The 20,613-nt window shown below is 50.2% G+C and overlaps 1 protein-coding gene across 6 annotated transcripts in view; it reads right to left on the bottom strand.

Annotated features, from left to right (window-relative positions):
• The window catches only part of SS18 (SS18 subunit of BAF chromatin remodeling complex), a 390,130-nt gene that overhangs the window by 160,731 nt on the left and 208,786 nt on the right, over window positions 1-20,613 (bottom strand). The window lies entirely within an intron of this gene.

Genomic DNA, 20,613 nt, shown 5'->3' with positions numbered 1-20,613 from the left:
GTCTGCAGTCAACCAAAACAAATGAGCGAAAGAGCCTAACCCTCACCTGCTTAAGATAAATCTGTTAAGATCACATCTAGCATGATGGAGTCCAATCAAAACCTATGTTTTTAATGCTATCTCAGACTCTTAAGGCAGTGTGTCCTCTTCCATATTTACCATTACTTCAAATAAACAATTAGCTCCGATTACCTTTAATTTGGATTCAGATAAACATTTACTAATTTAAAAAAAAAAAAATCAAATGGACTTAAAAATACTAAATAATGAAATTCGAAGTTTATGTAAGGGGACATGTCATAAACCTCCTAAGAGACTTCCAGAAAGACTACATAAGCACCTGAAGCCCACGGAGATCCAGCATGCCTAGGTCAGAGAGGCCCAGCACCCTGCGTCTCTCCCTCATTTGAATAGAACCAAGGGTTCGACACCCCCGGTTCCCCAGCGCCCTGCCCTTAGAGAGGCCTCTTGCTAGCACCTGCTCTAACCGCACGCCCCTCCCTGCACCCCCTCCCATCACCTCCAAGCTAACAGATCGCTCCATTAGAGAGATCTCTGAGCGCTCGACCCCACTAAACACCCCCCCCGAAGAGCCCAGCCTCCACCTGACCCATCATTCCCCAACCCCTATTCCCGACTACCGCCTCTTCCCCCTGTCCTGTAAAGATGCCTCCGACCTTGCATTTGGTCACGCACACATGCCCCACCCCTAACTTCCTGACACCTCACGACAAAACTCCTTCGCGATATCTTTCCCCCACACTCTCTCCTTTAAAGCAAAAAAACAATTCAAGCTCAAACTAATTAGACGACATCCCGAAACACTAGTTGTTGACATCTATCACTGCTCATCTAAAGGGCAGCGAAAAATGGACTTAATCTTCCACACCGAAAGGATTAACCTCTGGGTCACTATCTTCAACTCTCACCTCCCCATCTCTAAAACTACCATCACATCCCATAGCTGCAAACTAACCTTCTCCCTATTAAAACACCAGTCCCTTAGTGGAGACATCTCGATTACCATCTTTGAGAACGGCACCATACTAAATCAGGCCAAGGACGAAAACCTTGAATTCTTCGACTCCATCTTCCCCGCTCTAAAGAAAGCAACATCACAAAACGCACAACAGGCAATGCTCACCCCCTCAAGCAACCCCATTCAAGCACTAAACCTCCTGCTCCCGCACAGGCCCGACCCCAGAGACCACCCCTTCTTGTTACGAGAACTCCCCAGTCTAGCCTCCTCCGCAACCGCAGCCCCTCCGACCACCCTCCCGTGCCCCGTCATCCTCCCAACCCAACCTCCAGAGCCCCCCTCTCATTCACTACTGCTCCATAGCCCCTCTCCCCCCACTAACCAGTTTGCGCCCCAGTTCTCTTTCACCCGCCCAAGGGGGAATCCCACCTCTAAGCTAACCCTCCTCCCAAACCTTCCCCCCCGACAACCCCTAATCAACCAGAACAGAGCTCCCTCACCGGTGGGGACATTGACCCACATCCTTAACTAGGCCTCCTCCCCCACCCCCTTGTCACACCGCAGTTGGGCAACTTGCCAGAATCAGCTCCCCAGCCACCTCCGAACCCCTCTAGTAGCGACATGGTCAGCAGCCTCTCGACCACAGGGCTCAACCCCTCCCTCCCCCTCCCCCCGCCCCTCCAGACAAGCTGATGCAACGCCTTGACCTGCTAGAAGCACAGCTCGGGATCCTACCTCACGGCCTAAAGGAAACTCTTTCCACCCTAGGTAAAATACAGCTGTCAACCCCAGTCTTGGCTACCCCCCCCCCCCACTCCTTCGCTAACAAATAGAATTGACTCACCACCCCCCACCCAGACCATGGCTCATGCAGGTTGCCGGCCCCCATTTACGAAACCCTGGGTGGAATCACGACCACACAGACCCAGAAGAACTAATCCCAACCTTTCCCACCAGGAAGCGACCACACTTGCCTCATCTTACGACCACCCTACCATCCCCTTCCACAAGCTAGCAACCGACTTACAGATATCAACTCCACCCACCTTAGCGCACACCCAGTCTCTAATATCTTCACCCAAATCCGCAATCCAAGTTATTACTGGTATGGGTAGGGACCCTCCCTCCCGTAGAGCCCCCAGACCGCCAGAGTACCTAACCTCTATACCCAGGGCCCTAACTGACACTCAGAAGCCTAAAGAAGAACCACGCATTAACTACATGCTCATCAACAGAAGATCCGCTGCCAAACACGCTACTGAAATAGCGGAAGCCATCCTCTCACATGACCTGGATGTAGCCTTCATCACTGAAACCTGGCTTAATACCCTGTCTTTCCCCACCATGGGTATGCTGGTGCCACCAGGTTTCTCAATCATCCATAAAGACAGACCTGAGCACAGAGGGGGTGGCGTAGCTATCATTCACAAGAGCGACCTCTCCATTTCAGAACATCCCTATTGCCTTTATAATTCCTTCGAATGCCTATCGGTCATCATCAAATCGCGTACTAACAGCCCACTACACTGCCATCTCCTGTACCACCCTCCCGGTAACCACAACTAATTTGGAACACAGCTCTCGAACTTGATCACCCAATGCGCTCTCAGCAACGATAGTAGCTTAATTTTGGGGGACCTCAACCTAAGATGGAACAAATCAAAAAACCCACTCATCCAATCTCTGAATGAACTCCTGCTAGACAACGATCTGTTCCAACACTGCCTAGAAGAAACACACCACAGAGGAGCGATCCTAGATGCAATCATCTCGGACAAGAAATCAATCACTATTGACTACATCATTCCTGTTGACTGGTCCGATCACCACATTATTCTTTTTCATATCAACCATCCGGCCCTTCCCAAACCCCCCACTCTGGCTCCTCCGAAATGGGCCAGTAATACATCCAGAGTCCCTTGGGACAAACTAGAAGAAGGGCTAAGCTCGCTCCTTCCAATCGAAGTGGAGCACCTCTCAACCTCTGAACTAACCTCACTCTACCACTCTAACCTGATGCTCTCCTTGGACCGGCTGGCTCCCCTGAAACTAAAAAAAAACCAGAAACACCCCCTCTAGGACTTGGTTCACCACTGACATCAATGAGGAAAGAAGACACCTTAGAACCGTAGAAAGAACTTGGAGGAATAATCCCTCCTCCCTCCATCGTGATCAACTCAAGGCAGCAAGCAGAAACTATAATAAGCATATCAAGAACAAAAAGTCATCGTTCTTCTGCCTTGCCCTAAACAATGCTAAAAATCGCCCCAACGAACTCTTTAACATCATTAGGAGCCAAACATCCAAACCGTCAACATCCAATATGACGGCGGCAAAATCGCTTTGTGACAACTTTGCTAGCTTTTTCAATGAAAAAATCGCCAAAATAGATCTGGCTCTCAGCACGGACCCTGCCTCCCTCATGGGTACCTCGACACTAGCAACATTAAGCAACCCCCTAGTGAGCTCTCCCACGCTTTGGTCCTCCTTCCGCCCCATCCAGGAAGATGAGATAATCAAGCGGATAGCCGCCGCTAAACCCTCATCCCACTCCCTAGACCAGCTATCCTCGAACCTGATGAAAGACATGAAGCTCACCCTAGCCCCAATCTGGTGCAAGATAATCAATAGTTCACTGAAACGGGACTCATTCCCTAATGCCTCAAAGTAGGCCAAGTCACTTTGTGACTAAAAGAACCTGGTCTGGACATTGAGGACATGAACAATTTCAGACCGGTGTCAAACCTTCCGCTCCTATCTAAAATTCTTGAAAGATGTGTTCTCCCTCAGTTAACCCAACACCTAGAGAACATCAATCTACTTGACCCTCACCAATCAGGATTCAGGAAGGGATGTAGCACCGAAACCGCAATCTTAAATGTCCTAGATGATCTTCGCATGTCTCTCGACTCGGACCAATGCAGCCTTCTCATCCTACTTGACCTATCAGCCGCATTCGATACAGTTGACCACTCCCTGCTCCTCAAAGCCCTCCAAGAGCGAACTGGCATTGAAAGGACGGTACTTAAATGGTTCTCCTCCTCCTTTCACAACCGCTCACAAAGAATAAAAAAATCAACAACTTCGAGTCCGACCCCCGACCCGTCAGTAGAGGAGTCCCACAAGGGTCAGTTCTCTCTCCTCAACTCTTCAACGTATATATGGAACCCCTCACCACACTTCCAAGGAATTCTAACATTCCCTTCCACCTCTACGCGGATGATACACAACTCTACCTGGAAACCACCTCGATCGAAGACATCCACAGACTAAACGCCACGCTCAAAGAGGTCCAACAATGGCTCTCAATGAACGACCTCAAACTCAACCAAGAGAAAACAGAAGTTCTCCTCATCTCAAACAGAGACAAAAACCCTCAAATCGAGGAATGGCTCAAAGCCTTAGACGCCCTTAATGGAGCTCTCACGCCAACGGACTCTGTGAAATCCCTAGGGATTACCCTCGACTCCAAGCTGGACATGAAAAAACACATCTCAAAAGCCAAAAAATCCGCATTCCTAAACCTGAAGCTCCTGTACAGAATAAAACCCTTCCTACCTCCAAAAGATCTCAAACAGGCCACACAGCCGTTGGTGCTTTCCAGAATCGATTATGGCATCGCAACCATGACTGGTTCAGCAAAATCTCACTTAGGTCCCCTGTCAACGACCCTCAATGCAGCAGCAAGAATGGTCACAGGAACGAAAAGATTTGAGCACATCTCTCCGGCACTTAGGGAACTGAAGTTGCTTCCTATTGACCAACGAGCCAGCTTTCGCACAGCCTGTCTCACGCATAAAGCCCTGCACACAGGCAAACCTGAATATCTGGCCGCCAAACTCAAAAGGGCCGGTCAGTCCAGGAACCTCAGAAGCTCCAACACGCTTCTACTCATCCCACTAAGAGCTCGGAAACAAAAAAACGGAACTAAATCCTTTGCGGGTAATGCGCCCAAAATTTGGAACTCCATCCCACATCAGACTGACCCCCTCCTTCCCAAAATTCAAGATACTTCTAAAAGCCCTCTTCCTAGAGTGCTCTCGACCGTAAAGGGGAACCCAGCAAGGACTGAAGAAGGTTTCTATCGAAATCCCACCACCGGGGGTCATGCTCCGCTACTGTTGTCATTCTGCCGCTGAGTTGGTTGACTAAAGAGGTTCTGTTTTTATTTTCTTCTCTGCTCTCATTTTCCGTTCAGATCTTGTTTGCGCACAATTTGTACATGCTGTGAAGTGCTCTGATACCTTCGGGTCCAGCTAGCGCTATACAAAACTTCAATAAATAAATAAGAGTCAAGAGTTTATACAGTAGGGAGGTGAGGCCAACCGCAGGGGAAAATGGCCACTTTCTAAAGCAGCTCTTACAATCCACCTGCCTCATCCACATACATCCGACCTGCCATCCAACCTCCAGGGAAGCAGAGGCCAAGAATTTAAAGCTGCTACAAATGAGGTAACCGAAGAACCAATTGCATGGTCTCAGTGAGCTCCCGACCTGAAGACAGAGATGCAGCCTGTGCAGCTGACTGAAGCGCTGTCTTGTGTGTGGGATGGAGGGTTGCTGTGGATCGAGCTTGGAGGGGCAGTTAGACTATCCAACAGCTCACTCCGACACTGAAGGTATGAGCAGAGGAATATGGCGGGCCACCACTGCCCGGCTCACCGCAACGTTGACTGGGATGCAACTTTCCTTTGGCGGCCTGCTGAGCAACCTGGGCCCAGGGTGACTGCCAACGCTGCATACACTTGCCCACTGCTACCCCGATTGCTGATCAGAGAGTGGTGACGCCAGCATGGTTGGGGCAGCCCTTTTTCCGTCCCCCCCTTCACCAAACTAGCATCATCCCCGGGGGATGACGGATGTCGTTGGGCGCCTTCCATTAAGGTCAACAAGCGCTCTGGGGAGATACAAGAGGTTGATGAATGCTCTAAAAATGCTTATTGCAGACTGGCGTTGCTATCCTAGTGGGCATGGTTGGCTACGCTCTGGGGCTTGATGCTGCTGGTGCTTTGAGCTCCCATCAGATGGCGGCCACCTGAGAACACAACTTCTTTCAAAGTCTATTCCTGGAGTTATGAGCCTTGACTTCCTATTTCTGCGGTTTGTGTGCTATTGCAGTATCTTAGCCTGTACTGTTGTCTCCAGCACCCACTGACTCCAGGCTGTGGACCTAGTGTGGCAACCTAAATAAAGCAGCTATTGAACTCCCTGGATGACCTCCCTTGCTGGAGGTGTGACTCAGTCTTCGCTTCCGATGCTGCAGCCATCTGTATCTGAGAGGGGGTTGGGTGGGGGGGAGGGGGGGGGGGAGAAATCAAAGAAGCACTGGGGACAGACATTTATCATCTGCATGGGACACAGGAAACTGACAGTGGTGCTAGCTGTACACACCAAGCCAAAAAGGAGGTAGGGCACATTGTTTCATGGCTGGGATTGACAATTCTGCAGAGGGCAGGGGGAGCAGAAGCAGGAACACTGATAAGCCTCAGAGCAGAATTTCACCAGTCCCTTGGCAGGCGGCAAAGAGTACAAAGACGGCCCTCGCCCGGTTCCCACTTTTACTATGCCTTACGCTTGCTCAACATCCCCCTAAACCCAAAGACAATGACCGGCGGTAAAGGGACCCCTAATACGCACCAAACCAAACTGGGTAAATATGCACTACCTAAGGATCCTGCTGACAGGGCAGGGGCTCCAAAAATGCAGCCAGCTGCGGAATGGTCGCCCACAGAGGAAAAGCCTCTTATGCTCCATGACCTTATGGAGGCAATTCTGGTGGTCTGTACCTCTGAGGAGTACAAAATTAACTCAGTATTAAAAGAAGTCACACTAGTCAGAGGGACCTCTGTTAACATGGGAGCCAGATTGACGAAACTAGAGGACTCCATCATCACTCTTAAAACTGAAAATGTGATCCTGAAACCCCAGGTCAAGGAGCTGCGAGCCACCACAAGAACCTTGGAGGACCGAGTGGAGGATTTCGAGGGACGCTCCAGGCGCAACAGCGTTCATATTGATGGGTTCCTGAGAATTCAGAGGGACCACCAATGGACCTATTCGTAGAAGACCTTATAATTAAAAAGTTGCAAACTAGAGGCCTTTCAAACTATTTCTCAGTGGAACTTGCCCACCGGAGCCCGGGCTTCCCATCTAAACCAGGGGCACGTCCTAATCCCATAATAGCTTGGATTTTCAATTATAGGACCGTGACGTCCTCTTGCAACCTTCTCCTAGTACTCCACACTTACAAAAACGTAGCCATCAGTTTCTTTACGGTCTTTAAATTAAAAGTTCAAAGAATGCGGCGCAACTTTATGAAAGTTAGCTTAGAATAACGGTAGAAGGCAAGACCTGGTATTTCGTGAGGTCCAAAGAGGTGTGGAAATGGCTGGACAGCTGTTGGCGGCTCTAAACCATGAGCCCGAGGGGGACAAAGGTGGCACGATACTGACCCACCGAGTCACAAGATGATACTGAAGCTTTGCAGCAACGACCTGCCACCTCACCAGAACAGACATCATGGATCGAGGCGACAATTTCCGGTTGCAGAGGGCCCAAGAACAACAATTTGTTCTTAGAAACCAGACCCTTAGGCCTTTGGGACATTTCCTGCATAGATTATTGATTTCTCCAATAACTTATTTATTATGCTTGAACCACTATACCCTAAAGGTACATTCATGACGTCTTCCTCTGCCAGACTTTACGTCAATGCTAGCATTCCTAAGTACCTTCCAGGTATAAATATACCTTCACTTACCATAGCAGGTTACGGCTGCATACTTGCATGACATGGTTCACAAGTTTGGAAGGAATTTGAGTCCCTGCCTGAGGCACTGACCAGACGCTGTCCTCCCTGCTCGCAGAGATTCCAGCTTTCAATGTTTTGACTCCCTTCGCGGTATGTTGGAGTTTGAGATCCGGAAAGAGATTCCCACCTCTCTCATTCTAAGGTATGGAGCTGGCTAGAACCTAGAGGGACTCTTGGCATACAAACTATAGCTTACCATACTATAGAAAACAGCACCTACTTCTTACCTCGTACTACACTTAGGTTAGGTACACTGGGGTAGAACTATTTAGAAGCACCAAATGAGTATTCACATTTTAGCCTATGTTATTTATGTGTATGTATATGAATATAGGTCATAGCTAAAAGACAATGCTATTACAGTATTATTTCTTCTTACTGCTCACGCTGAACATTTTATATCTTGCATACTGTCTAACGATCCCAACAACTCATATCTCTTGCACGAGATATAAGAATGTTCAATAAATCCTTTTATTGCAACGTACTTCTATTCTTTGTGTGTAACTCTGCAGAAACGAAGCATGCACGTTTGACTGAGTAAAACTTATCTATTGTTTCGACGATTCTGAGACATGTTCCGATTCTAAAGGAAACAAAGTTGTCATGTTTATGCGGTTGTCAGAAACAAATCCCTTCTTGTTCATTTGAGAAGTTTCTAGTGACCTCTGAGTTAGCTGGCACACAAAGTAATTAAGTTTAATGTACTAGATAGAGGCATACTGACCTCAGTCCTATGCCAAAAGATAGTGTATATTATCCCAATGCTCAGAGCCTATAAGGGAAATAGGAACTACACTACACTGGGTTCTTTAGCACCATGAGACGAAGCAGTTCTATCTGTGCTGCTGATGCTCCACACCTCCAACATTAAGCTGTGCACGTTTATGGGGATGGAACTGAGAGATATAGCTTTGGTAAAATTTCTCCTATCTACGCAGGAGGCGGATGGATGATCGTCTGGTGTTGGTTATAGCTACCCGCTGTTAACACAATGTTACGGGGCGACTGGCACTCGGAAGAGTTGGGGGGAGGGTCATCATGCAGGGAGGGGGGTTCGAACGGGGGTTTACTTACTGTTTATCTTCAGGTTTTGACATGGCAGTATTATTGTTATTCACTGCAGATGACGCATGATCCACTCCCCAGGGAGGGAGACCTCCCACTATATAATCGCCCGGTTAGAACCAGTCAATTAGACACGCTACTTCAATTGTATATATGGCCAACTTGGTGATGGTGTCTGCCATTAGAATGTTTTTCTGGAATGTGAATGGCCTAGGGGATAAATTTAAGCGCAGAGTGGTTCTACAATACATTAAGAAACAATTCCCAGAAGTAGCCCTACTCCAGGGGACTAACCTTTAAAGGAACACGCATCAAGCCTTGAACAGATGGGAATACAAAATGATTGCCTGTACGGGGTACAATACTGGTTCCAGAGGGGTGGATATTGTGATGCGCAAAATATTAGCAATTACCGTCCAACACACTTGGTTAGACACTCAGGGCTTCTATGTGGTGATAGCTGGAATGTAGGAGGCTAAGTAAATTAACATAGTATCTGTATACGTTCCTCCACGGCTACACAACGCTACACTCTCAGATTTAAGTGCACTACTTCACCACCTTTGAGATGGTACATTGCTAACGGCAAGTGACTTTACAATTGCACTTGATGATGGGACTGATCGCTTTCCTCCGATGTTGAAGGAGACTCCCCGCTGCCCACTAGCTGATTTTTAGTCGTCTCTTGGATTTATGGATATATGGGGCTTTCATATTCCGACTGCGCAACAATATACGTTTCATTCTGGGGCACATGGCAGCCTCTCTCATATTGATAATGCTCTTACACTGACACACTTTACTCCCCACTTCAGTGAGTTCCATCATATCTACAGGAATCTCAGAACACACTCTGGTGTGGACAGTACATGTTTTCCCAGATTGGCAGATCGACTGCGGAAGAACACTCAATCCTTGGAACCTCAAGATACTCCACATAAGAGGGGCTCTGCGAGACCACATAAAACTATTTTTGACTCTGCGCTGACTCTTTGGGAAGCATACAAAACTGTAATCAAGGGGCAGGGTCTCTCATTGATTAGATGCTAAATAAAAAGGTTAGAGAATGGAGATCCTGGGGTGTAAAATTGAAGACTTAGAAAAAAATAGTGTCTCAAGCGGAATAGAGTATTCAACACACACAGCCCAAGACAAAGAATATAGGGACATAGCGTTCAATGCGGCCAGAACAAGTCCCTGTGCAACTGAACACAGTCTTTATGAAGTCGGGGACAGAGCCAGGAAGCTCCCGGTGTGGCTTGATAAATGGGTGAGAGTGAATCACCCGGTACCAGGGATAGAAACAACTAACTATACAGGTGAGGGAGTAAAGGGAAGACAAGTAGTGGCAAAGGCATTTTCCACTTATTACGCCCAACTGTAGACTCCGCCCGCTACTGCCATGATGTGAGATTCCCACGAGTTGCTGGCCGATCTACAGTTGTCAAGATTATCGGTAGACAATAAGGCATTACTGGAGAGAGACCGCACGGAGGAAGAAATAGTTGGGCAATACCAGAGTGGAACTTGGGAAAGCAGCATGCCCCAATGGGATCCCCCATTGAACTTTATAAGCTCACAGCTGCAAAGATCCCTCTATACATAAATAGAATATTCTGGGAAAGCTGCCATTTGGGATCTCTTCCCAAACCCAGCAGTTGGTCAGTATAGTGGTCACACACAAGGATGGTAAACCACCACACATTTGTGCCTCCTATAAGACAATCTCCTTATTAAATGCTGAAGCGAAAATACTAGCTAAAATCCTTGCTACTCGCCATGTGCAGGCGATTAAGACCCTCATCTACTCTGATCAATCTGGCTCCATGCCAGGAAGAAACCACGCTTGTAACCTTTAATGCCTCCATAGGGTATTGCAACAGGCTGCATCCATGCAAGAGATAACCTGGTGCTTTCCCTTGATGCTAGGATGGCTTTTGACACAGTTGAATGGCCGTATCTGTTTGAGGTGCTGCATAAGATGGGCTTCAGCCCGCCCTATCTTAGTTGTAATAAGCTCCTCTATACAGAGCCCTTGGCCTAGGTTACGGTTAATGGAGGTGTGTCCCCTACGTTTCGACTTTGATGAGGCACCCCTCAGAGTTGTCCGCTTTTGCCCCTAATATTTTCTCTCATTCTGGAGCCGCTGGCTGCCTGGATTCAGCAGGATCCTTTGGATAGGGACATCGATGGACAGCTGACTGGGAAGATAGGATCTCACTCTACGCAGGTAACATATTACTTTATGTCTCTGACCCAACACTTACGGTCTATAAGATCATGCAAATACCCAATTCGGCACCTACTCGGGGCACACCATCAACTGGAAGAAGTCCTACATATATATCCTCCATGGTGATTTGCCGCGCCTACCCCATGACTGTGAGGCCGCTTGCACGCCTCAGACAAGATGTTAAACACTGACTGGTATTGCCCCTCTCTCTGTTTGGTGGGGGTGAGGAGGTGGGCGGGGGGTTCTACTTAAAATGATGGCTGTGCCTCATTTTCTGTATGCATTGCATAATACTCTTTATCCGGTCCCAGATTCATATTTTAAGGAGATTGAGAGTGAGGTGAGGGTGCTGCTTTGGAACAGGGCCTTGCCACGTATTACCATCCGAAAGCGGACAAGATCTTGGTACGATGGTGGTATAGCCCTCCCAGATATCCAAAAAATACTATTGGGCTGCGCAGTGCATGCAGTTCACTACTGGAAGCATCCTCCAACAGCGGAGCCTGCACATCGAATGGATACATTTGTAATGCGCCCGGGGTTTATCAAAGGTCCATATACAAGGAAACGCACCCCACAGCTTTCGTGGGCCCAACTGCAGTGACACAAAGTCTGGCACACAACTCTCCGGGCGACTGGATGAAAGATAAGGTTACTCAGACTACCTGTTTTAGGGACACAGCAAGTATAGCTACTCTAGGTACATAGCCAGGCTTTGGCAAGTGGGATCTCATTGGCCGGTCATGGGTGGGAGACCTTTGGGTACAGGGCGGTGTTGTCCCTTTTGAGGACCTACCATGTGAATACCAACTAGCACCTACAGAAGCTTACAGTTACCTACAAATACGACGTGCTACAGACTGCACAGCCAATAGGTGAGATACTCCCGGAAGCTTCTCCGCTTGAAGTCAGACTACTTGAAACCTATATGCCCAGCAAAGCAATCTCATTCATTTATCAAAAAATACTTGATTGATCAGACACACTGGTTCACTCGAGTGCACAGTGGGAGCAGGACTTAGAAAGCCTTGACTATGAATGGCAAGAGACTCTGGCCTCTCAAAGGGAAGTGGCCTTAAGGTCTAGACTCGGGCTAGTGCAGCTCAAAATTCTGCAGAAGGCATGCTTCTTGAGCACCATTGTGGTAAAAATGGGCAGAGCCACTGATGAGCGATGTTGTAGACATTGTGGTCAGATAAGCACATTGTTTCACACCATATGGAGTTGCCCCATGCTGCAGCAGTATTGGGCAGCTGTGCTTAATTGTATAAAAAATGTTTGGGGAGGAAGTATGGAGCTTGACACCTCCTCAACATCTGGTGCGGTGGCACAGGGTCAAGACTGATTTGCATATGGCTGGGTCTAAATTGGGGTGGCATGGTGAGCAAAAGAAAGATGGATTTAACCCAGATCTCCTGACTAGGGGTTAATGTGTGATGTATTGAGCATTCCGTCCATCATTTGTTTGCGTAGCACTCCTCAATATCTGGGACGCAATGGACTTTACCCGCATGGATCGAATTTGGGTCACCCTGGGGTTGATCGTAGCTAAGCATGCCTGTGGGAGGTGGAGTCACCGCTACAACTGAGAGACTGGAAAAATGTAATGGATTGGTGCATGATGGCTGAAAAAGTGGTGTATAAAGGGATGTGATGTTCCAAAAAATGGGCAAAGATATAGGGAATGGAACGACTACAGAGGGAGCCCATGCATGGCCTATACTGAGAATGACTTTAATTTACTGTTTGTTGACCAACCTGATTTATTGGGAATTGCTGGACGGGCGGGGGATGACAGGAGGTATATAGGAGGTTGCGGGAGGATGGATCAGAAACAGTAGGGATTGATTTCCAAAGGCAGGTTCAAACGAAAACATTGTTATCCTTTTGATAGCAGGAGATAATACAGGATACTATCCATCAATTAACACATTTCTCTGCGAAAGGGAGACCGTCATGAAGAGCTCCAGAGTTGATGATATGTTGAATGCCCTTGAGCAGACCCTTCGTTTTATTATGGGATTGGATTGCCTGCACACTGGAGACACTAGAGATCTTCCCCGTAAGCGCCTTAATTTTTCAAATAAATTTTTTAAGAAAACACAAATCCAGCTATGTTTTCGCCCTCTATCAACAGAGTTTCGAGAACGGGAATTAAAAAGCAGACTAACTTATCAGAAAGATAATGGTCACTAGCAGCAAACAGGCACACTCTCAGTCGGCCCATTCGGCAATATGGCATTATGTTGCCTGAAAAGAGAAGGAGTAGTTTCTGTCCTGGAACTCCAGTTCTGTAGTAGGGGTATCTCTGTTATAGTCATAATCTAGTGAATAGTCCCGCCCATGTGCGTGGAACCCAGAGCAATCAAAAATAAACTCTTATGGTGTCGAAAAATGCAGAACTGCACAGACACTTAAGAGGGGATTAAAGACAGATAATGCAGCCTATATCCACAGACTACACTGTCCAGTACTTCAACTAGAAATTCCACCAAAAATCCACGAACAGCAAAGCCTGTCCAGATTTCCCTTGCGTTAACAGCAAAAACCCTCTGGAATGATAGAGGAAGACATGGACAGACAAGCCCCATAGGCTGCCATTATGTGGCTCAGAACAGGATACTGTGCCTTTAAGAGAACTCTTCAGAACTTCACAGTATCCCAGAATGCAGTAGAGGTCCCTTTTACTTTCAGTTCTTTTTTAAGGCATAACACGCCACAGACCTGTAGCATTCCTTACATGAATATATCTCTCCACTGGGGAGGAGGGCGGGCGCTTATGACTATAACAGAGATACCCCTACTACAGAACTGGAGTTACAGGACAGAAACTACTCCTTCTGTAGTAGGAGATTTCTGTGTATAGTCATAATCTAGTGAATAGAATGGCAAGCCCATCCCCACACCAAAGCGGCAGTGGAGAAAAGAGAAATAGCACCACTACTGTGCGAACAGATTTCGCAGCGAAGCCTGCCCAACCTGAGCGTCTGCCCTGGCATCAGTGTCCAGGCAGTAATGCTTAGCAAAGGTATGGACCGACTTCCAAGTGGCCGCCTTGCAAATTTCTGCAATTGGAACATTACGGAGCAAAGCAGTCGTGGCAGCTTTGCCCCTGGTGGAATGAGCCTTAGGTTTACCCCCTAAGGTCTTACCAGCTTTTTGGTAACACAACTGTATACAGGACACAATCCACCTAGAAATGGACTGTTTAAAGGTCGCAAGACCTGTCCTGACTGATCCACAATTGATAAACAATTGGTCTGACCTACGAATATCCTTGGTTTTATCCAGATATAATTTCAACACCCTCCTGACATCCAGGGAATGCAGGGACCTTTCCGCTGGAGAGGAACGATTCTGAAAAAACGTAGGCAAAGTTATGGTCTGGTTAACATGAAAGTCAGATATAACTTTAGGAAGAAATTTAGGGTGAGTACGCATAACAACCTTAGCAGCATGAAATACAGTATAAGGTTCTTGGCAACACAACGCCTGAATTTCACTCACCCTGCGGGCCGATGTAATGGCCACGAGGAACACCGCCTTCCAGGACAGGTGCTGCAACGAAGCCTTATGAATAGGTTCAAAAGGCTCCTTCATCAATCTGGACAGCACCACATTCAATTCCCATGAAGGCGAAGGAAGCCGGACAGGAGGGAACACTTTCTTCAAGCCTTCCAAAAAATCTTTGATCACAGGGATCTGAAAGAAGGAAGTCTGTGAAGGGCATTTCCTGTAGGCAGTCAATGCAGCCAAATGAACCTTAATGGAATGGACATTAAGGCCAGACTGCGCCAGATGAAGAAGATATGGAAGGATGACATTTTCCTTACATGTCGTCGGGTCATAGTTCTTGGACTTGCACCAGATGCAAAACCTCTTCCACTTGTAAGCATAAGAAGTCCTAGTGGAAGGTCGCTTAGCCTCCTTCAGTATGTCCATGCAATCTTCTGGGAGATTCAAATGGCCATATTGCACTATCTCAGGAGCCATGCCGCCAAACTCAAAGACGAGAAGTTGGGGTGCAACATCTGCCCCCCGAACTTCGTGAGAAGGTCCGGCCTGCACGGCAGCTTCATGTGAGGAAGGAGAGACCGGTGAAGCAGGTCCGTGAACCACCACTGTCTGGGCCATTCCGGGGCAATCAGTATCATCCGAGCCCTGGACTGAGACAGCTTGATGAGCACCGTCGGAATCAGGGGAATGGGTGGAAAAGCGTACAGTAAGCTGTTCGACCAGTTGATCCATAACGCATTCCCCAGCGTGCCCGGCTGGTAGTACCTGGAGGCGAAGTCTCGGCATTTGCTGTTTTCGGCGGTGGCGAACAGATCTACGTCTGGAGTCCCCCACCTTGCGAAGACTTCTCCTAGTACTTCGTCGTTTATGACCCATTCGTGGTTTTCCTGAATCAGTCTGATCAGTGCGTCTGCCTGAACATTCTGCACACCTGGTAGATGGGTAGCCGTTATCGTCAGTCCTCTGGCCAGAAGCCAGTGCCAGATCGCCTGCGCCTCCTGCAACAGGGTGCGCGATCTCGAGCCCCCCCTGCTTGTTGAGGTAATACATTGTGGTCGTATTGTCCGTTTGCACAAGCAGAGAGTTGGTCTGGAAGGACGGAAGGAAGGCCTTCAGCGCCAAGTGAACAGCTCTGAGTTCCAGGAAATTGATGTGGTACGTCGACTTCGTCTGGGACCTTGAATCTGTAAGTCCCCGGAGTGCGCACCCCAGCCGTGGAGAGACGCATCCGTCACGATAGTCTGCGTGGGAAAGTCCTTGTGGAAGGAAACCCCTCTCAGGAGATTCTCCGCCGAACACCACCACTTCAGAGACTGAAGAGCATGTCGTATCCTGTCGTCCCAAGACCCTTTCCTCTGATCCCACTGATCCTCCAAGCACTCCTGCAATGGTCTCATGTGCAGCCGTGCATGTGGCGTGAGGAAGATACAAGAGGCCATCGGTCCCAGTAGAGAAGACACCGTCCTCACTGTTGTAGATTGAGTGGTCATAAGAGCCTGAGCCTTCCGAAGGAGTGATAATCGTCGCTCCTCCGAAGGAGACACGCTTGCTGACAGCGTATTGATGGAGGCTCCCAAGTACTGGATGCACTGGACCGGAGTCGGGACAGACTTGGACATGTTGATGTGCAACCCCAGCTTGTTCAAGAGAACGCACGTCTTCTGGAAGTGTGCTTGAGCTTCCGAGAAGGAGGAGGCATTGATCAACCAATCGTCCAGGTAAGGGTAGACAAACACCTTGTTCTTCCTTAGGTGTGCGGCTACCACTGCCATGCACTTCGAGAATGTCCTGGGCGCAGACTTCAGTCCGAATGGCAGTACTGTGTACTGATAATGATTGGCGCCGACTTGGAATCGCAGGAACTTCCTGTGTTTGTGTGCAATGGGCACATGGAAGTATGCATCCTGTAGGTCTATGGCACACAGCCAGTCTCCCTGTTGCAGCTGAGGATAAATCCGATGCAACGACAGCATGCGAAACTTCTCTCTGCGAATCCACTTGTTTGCTTGTCGCAAATCCAGAATGGGCCTGAACTCGTTCTTGTCCTTTTTGCGGACCAGGAAGAACCGGGAGTACAGACCTCTTCCTCTGAGACAGAGGTACGTCTTCTATCGCCCTTTTCCTTAAGAGGATATCGGCCTCCGCCTGGAGCTCGCGCAGCTGAAACTGCGAGCTGACCGGAGGAATTGATGGAGACGGGCTGGTGAACGGAAGACTGTATCCATTGCAAACAATATTCAGCACCCACTTGTCCTGAGTAATTTTTCTCCACTCTGCCAGAAAAAATTGAACGCTTCCCTCCACCGGAGCGGGTAACGGATGTAGCGGAAGTAACAGCTCAGGGTCGAGACCCCGCGGCGCCCTTGTTCGCTGTGGTGTACTGCTGACCTCCTCTACCCTTCTGGCGCTTCAGGAAGGGCCTCCGGAACTGTTGCTGTTGTTGCTGCTGCTGTCCCGAAGCCTGTCCTCGCCCTCTGCCCTGCGCCCCAAACCGTCTCTGGAACGGGCGTCAGGCTTTCTTTTCTTTGGGCTTCTCCAAGCCCACAGCCGTCAGAGTCTCTGCCTCCGCCTTCATGCGGGCCATCTCATCATCCGCATGTTTTCCAAACAGGGTCTCCCCCGAGAAGGGCAGATTAGCCACTCGCTGCTGGGCCTCCGGCTTGAGTGATGTGAGCCTGAGCCAAGCATGGCATCGCTGGGGGGCGTGGCCAACAGCATGGGAGAGTAAGATGTGCTTCTGCTCGGCTCCCGGTGTCCTGCACAAATCTGACGATATAAACCTGCCAAAGCTTCCAAAAACCAAGAAACCGACGACCGGATCAGTTCCGACACCTTTGCTGCCGAGGTCTCTGGGAAATCTGGTCGATTGCGGGCAGTGATCGGCCGCAGAAGATTTCGCTGCCGCAAGATCCCTTCCCCAAGATGGCGGTCGGGCGCGCTCCTTCGGCCCGAGTGTGACTCCACCCCGGCCTCGGTGCCTGCCGCCTGTGGTGTTCCTTTGCTTCCGAGACCTGAGAGAGCCCCCGCCCACCCCCCCCCTGTAAGCGGTTATCCGAGGGGCCGAGACGGTCGCTGATCGCGGTGGCCGAGAGAGACGTCCGGCCGGGGCCTGCCGCCCGGTTGGGGACTAACGGCTGCCATGTGGAGACTGCGGGGGAGCCGCCGCCACTGAGGGCTGCGAGGCATACGGTCCGGGAGAGGCCGGAAGACGGAGACACCCGGAAGATCTAGCGGTGGGCCCTCCAGGACCAGTGCCTTGCTCACCCACACCTCTGAGACCTGCCCCGGGGGGGCATACTGCTGCTCGTACGGGGCCCCGCCCAAGACGAAGACCTCCCATTGCGAAGGGCCCAGCTGACGGGCGGCCGCCGGACCTCGCGACTATCACACCAGCCGGTGAGTGAACGGATGCCCCTCCCCCCCGCCAAAACGGACGTGGAGCTGGTTGGGGCACCCGCATGACCCGACCAGGGCCCTCAGCCTGAGACACTGCTGGCTGTACACAAGTGCTTTGGGGGGGGGGTTGCGCTGAAGAGGAGGAGGCCCCCGCTGCACGGAGAGACCCTGGCCGTCATCTCCTAGGGGTCTGGCCTGCAACGTTGCCTGCCGCCCGGGATCCCGACTCTGAATGCCTGCGCCCCTACCGGTGAGGCCCGCACTGCGAGACGCATCCGAGTGCGTCTGAGGTATCCCACTGGGACTACAAACTGCCTCCACTGCCTGAGGATCGCACTTCCCAGACCCCCATGAGCTGGATTTCTCGAGGGCCCGCCATCACCATTGACGACTGGGGAGGGAGCCCACTGCCTACTGCGGGCCTAGGCTGGCGGAGCGGCCTCGCTGTCGGTGCGGCAGAGACTGTCCTGGGCCTCACCCTGCCCCCACCGCCCGGCCTGCATTCCGCCTGCGGAGACACACTGGACTTGGGGTGGTTGGGCCGAATCCGATCAGAAATGGCGGCAGCCAACTTCCGGAGGAGCCGCCCAAGGCGCAGAGGTCCCAAATTCCGAGAATGAGAAGATGCTCGCACTCGTCACCCTATCCGGAGCATCCCGCGACAGGCCGGGGAGACGGGGGCCGTGATGTGTCTACAGATGAAAACCCGGTGCCGGGGTCCAGGTTCAGGTGTCTGGCCCACCGCACTGACGCAGAGATGGAAAACATGGGAAGTGAACATCTGTCGGACGTCGAAGAATCGACTGACCACTCGCTGCACCCTCTAGTCGCAGAAATCCGAGAGATGGAACAAGGAGAGACTGGCACAGCGGACGATCATGACATTGAAACGCAAGATTCCCACTCCTGAGGAAGTACGGAACTGATATCCGAGACAGCAGTACACCGCTGCTGGGGGCACGCAAGTTACAAGCACTTTTCTTCTTGTGTTGACTCCTACCATTGTTAGCTGGTTTTGTTGGCGCTCCCTTCGCCCCGCACGGCACGGGTAGTCCAGGCCCCCAGGTTGCGGGGCGGTTGAGGCACGAACAACCCTGCGGGAGCTCTAGATAGAGCCTTAGAGATAGTTTTGTTGGGGATACCACTGGGTGGGCGACAGACCTTCACGCACCTGAAAGTCCTATTGGTCATGGTTGCACGGATGGGATGGACGGGAGGGGAAGTTGGGGAGGGGGAGGGTGGAGATGGGGATTTTCGAACAGTGTTGTTGGGGGGACTCGGGGGGAGGGGGAAACAGTTGGTTGAATACAGTCATGTGCATTGGTGCTCCATGCTACACTCCTACACCGAGACCATCTAGTTATACCCTAGAATGGCGCATACAGTAACAGCTACATCCACAGAATCCGGAAAAGTTAGTGTCCCGACCTGGAATGTAAACGGGCTTGGTAACAAAATAAAGAGGGGGCTGGTCAACTCATACCTAAAAAGGATAGACCAAGATATCACTTTCCTACAGGAAACTCATCTTAAGGGACATAATTGCCCCTTTATAGCCAGGGGGCGCCATAAAGTTCTGGCACACGCGGGCTACACAACTGATTTGAGAGGGGTAGCAGTCCTTATAAAGAACACCGCCCCGTTCTGTACTACACGCACCTGGGTCGACCCACTGGGGACTTGTGTCGGGGTCCAGGGGACATGGCGCAGACGCACCTACACACTCACATAAGTCTACGCACCGCCCAAGTTGCAGGCGAACACACTTAGGGTACTGACCAACATACTCCTTGACACGGCCGACACCATTCAAATAGTAGGTGGTGACTTTAACGATGTGATGGAAGTGGGGAGGGACCGGTCAGGGACGCCAGCCGCGGGGGGGAATCGGACCCCCCTTGCCCGGCTGATGGCAACTATAGGCCTCACGGATGTCTGGAGGTGGTTACACCCAGGCCACACCGCCTATTCCTTTTACTCGGCCGCCCATAAGGTATTTTCCAGATTGGATTACATATTCATGTTCAGACAGCACTTGACGGTAGACTCAGCGGCGGAATATCAGGCGAGGGGAATCTCCGACCATTCACCACTGTTATTGAGAATGGGACGCAATCAGGGTGCTGGCGTAGCCTCCTGGCGCCTTGCCGCCTGGGATCTCCAAAAGGCACCGATACGGAGAGGGGTGAGAGCGGATGTAAGGGTCTACATTGCTGAAAACGAAGGGTCAGTTGACTTAGGGGTGACCCTCTGGGAAGCCCTGAAGCCTGTGATGCGGTCCAGGATACAAAATAGGCTGGGAGAGGAACGGAGGAAACTTCAGGGAGAAGTAGCAGCAGTAGAACGGACTATTTTGGACCTAGAGAGAGAACATCTGAGTTCAAGGAATGCCGGGACTCTTCGGCGACTGGTTGACGCACAGAAGCAGTTTAGAGAATTAGTGACGGAGGAGGCCAAGACTCAGCACCTTGCCATCCTCCACCGCCTCTGTGATTTAGGTGATAAATCAGGCAAACTCCTGGCGTGGCTCAGTAGAAAGGAACGGGCAGATAGATGGGTAGACCGGGTTAGAGACTCAGACGGTGCTCTTGTTAGCACGGATGCGCACAT

Source organism: Lissotriton helveticus, chromosome 4_1 (assembly GCF_964261635.1).
Source record: "Lissotriton helveticus chromosome 4_1, aLisHel1.1, whole genome shotgun sequence".
Lineage (NCBI taxonomy): Eukaryota > Metazoa > Chordata > Amphibia > Caudata > Salamandridae > Lissotriton > Lissotriton helveticus.
This window is presented reverse-complemented; position numbering and strand designations above follow the sequence as displayed.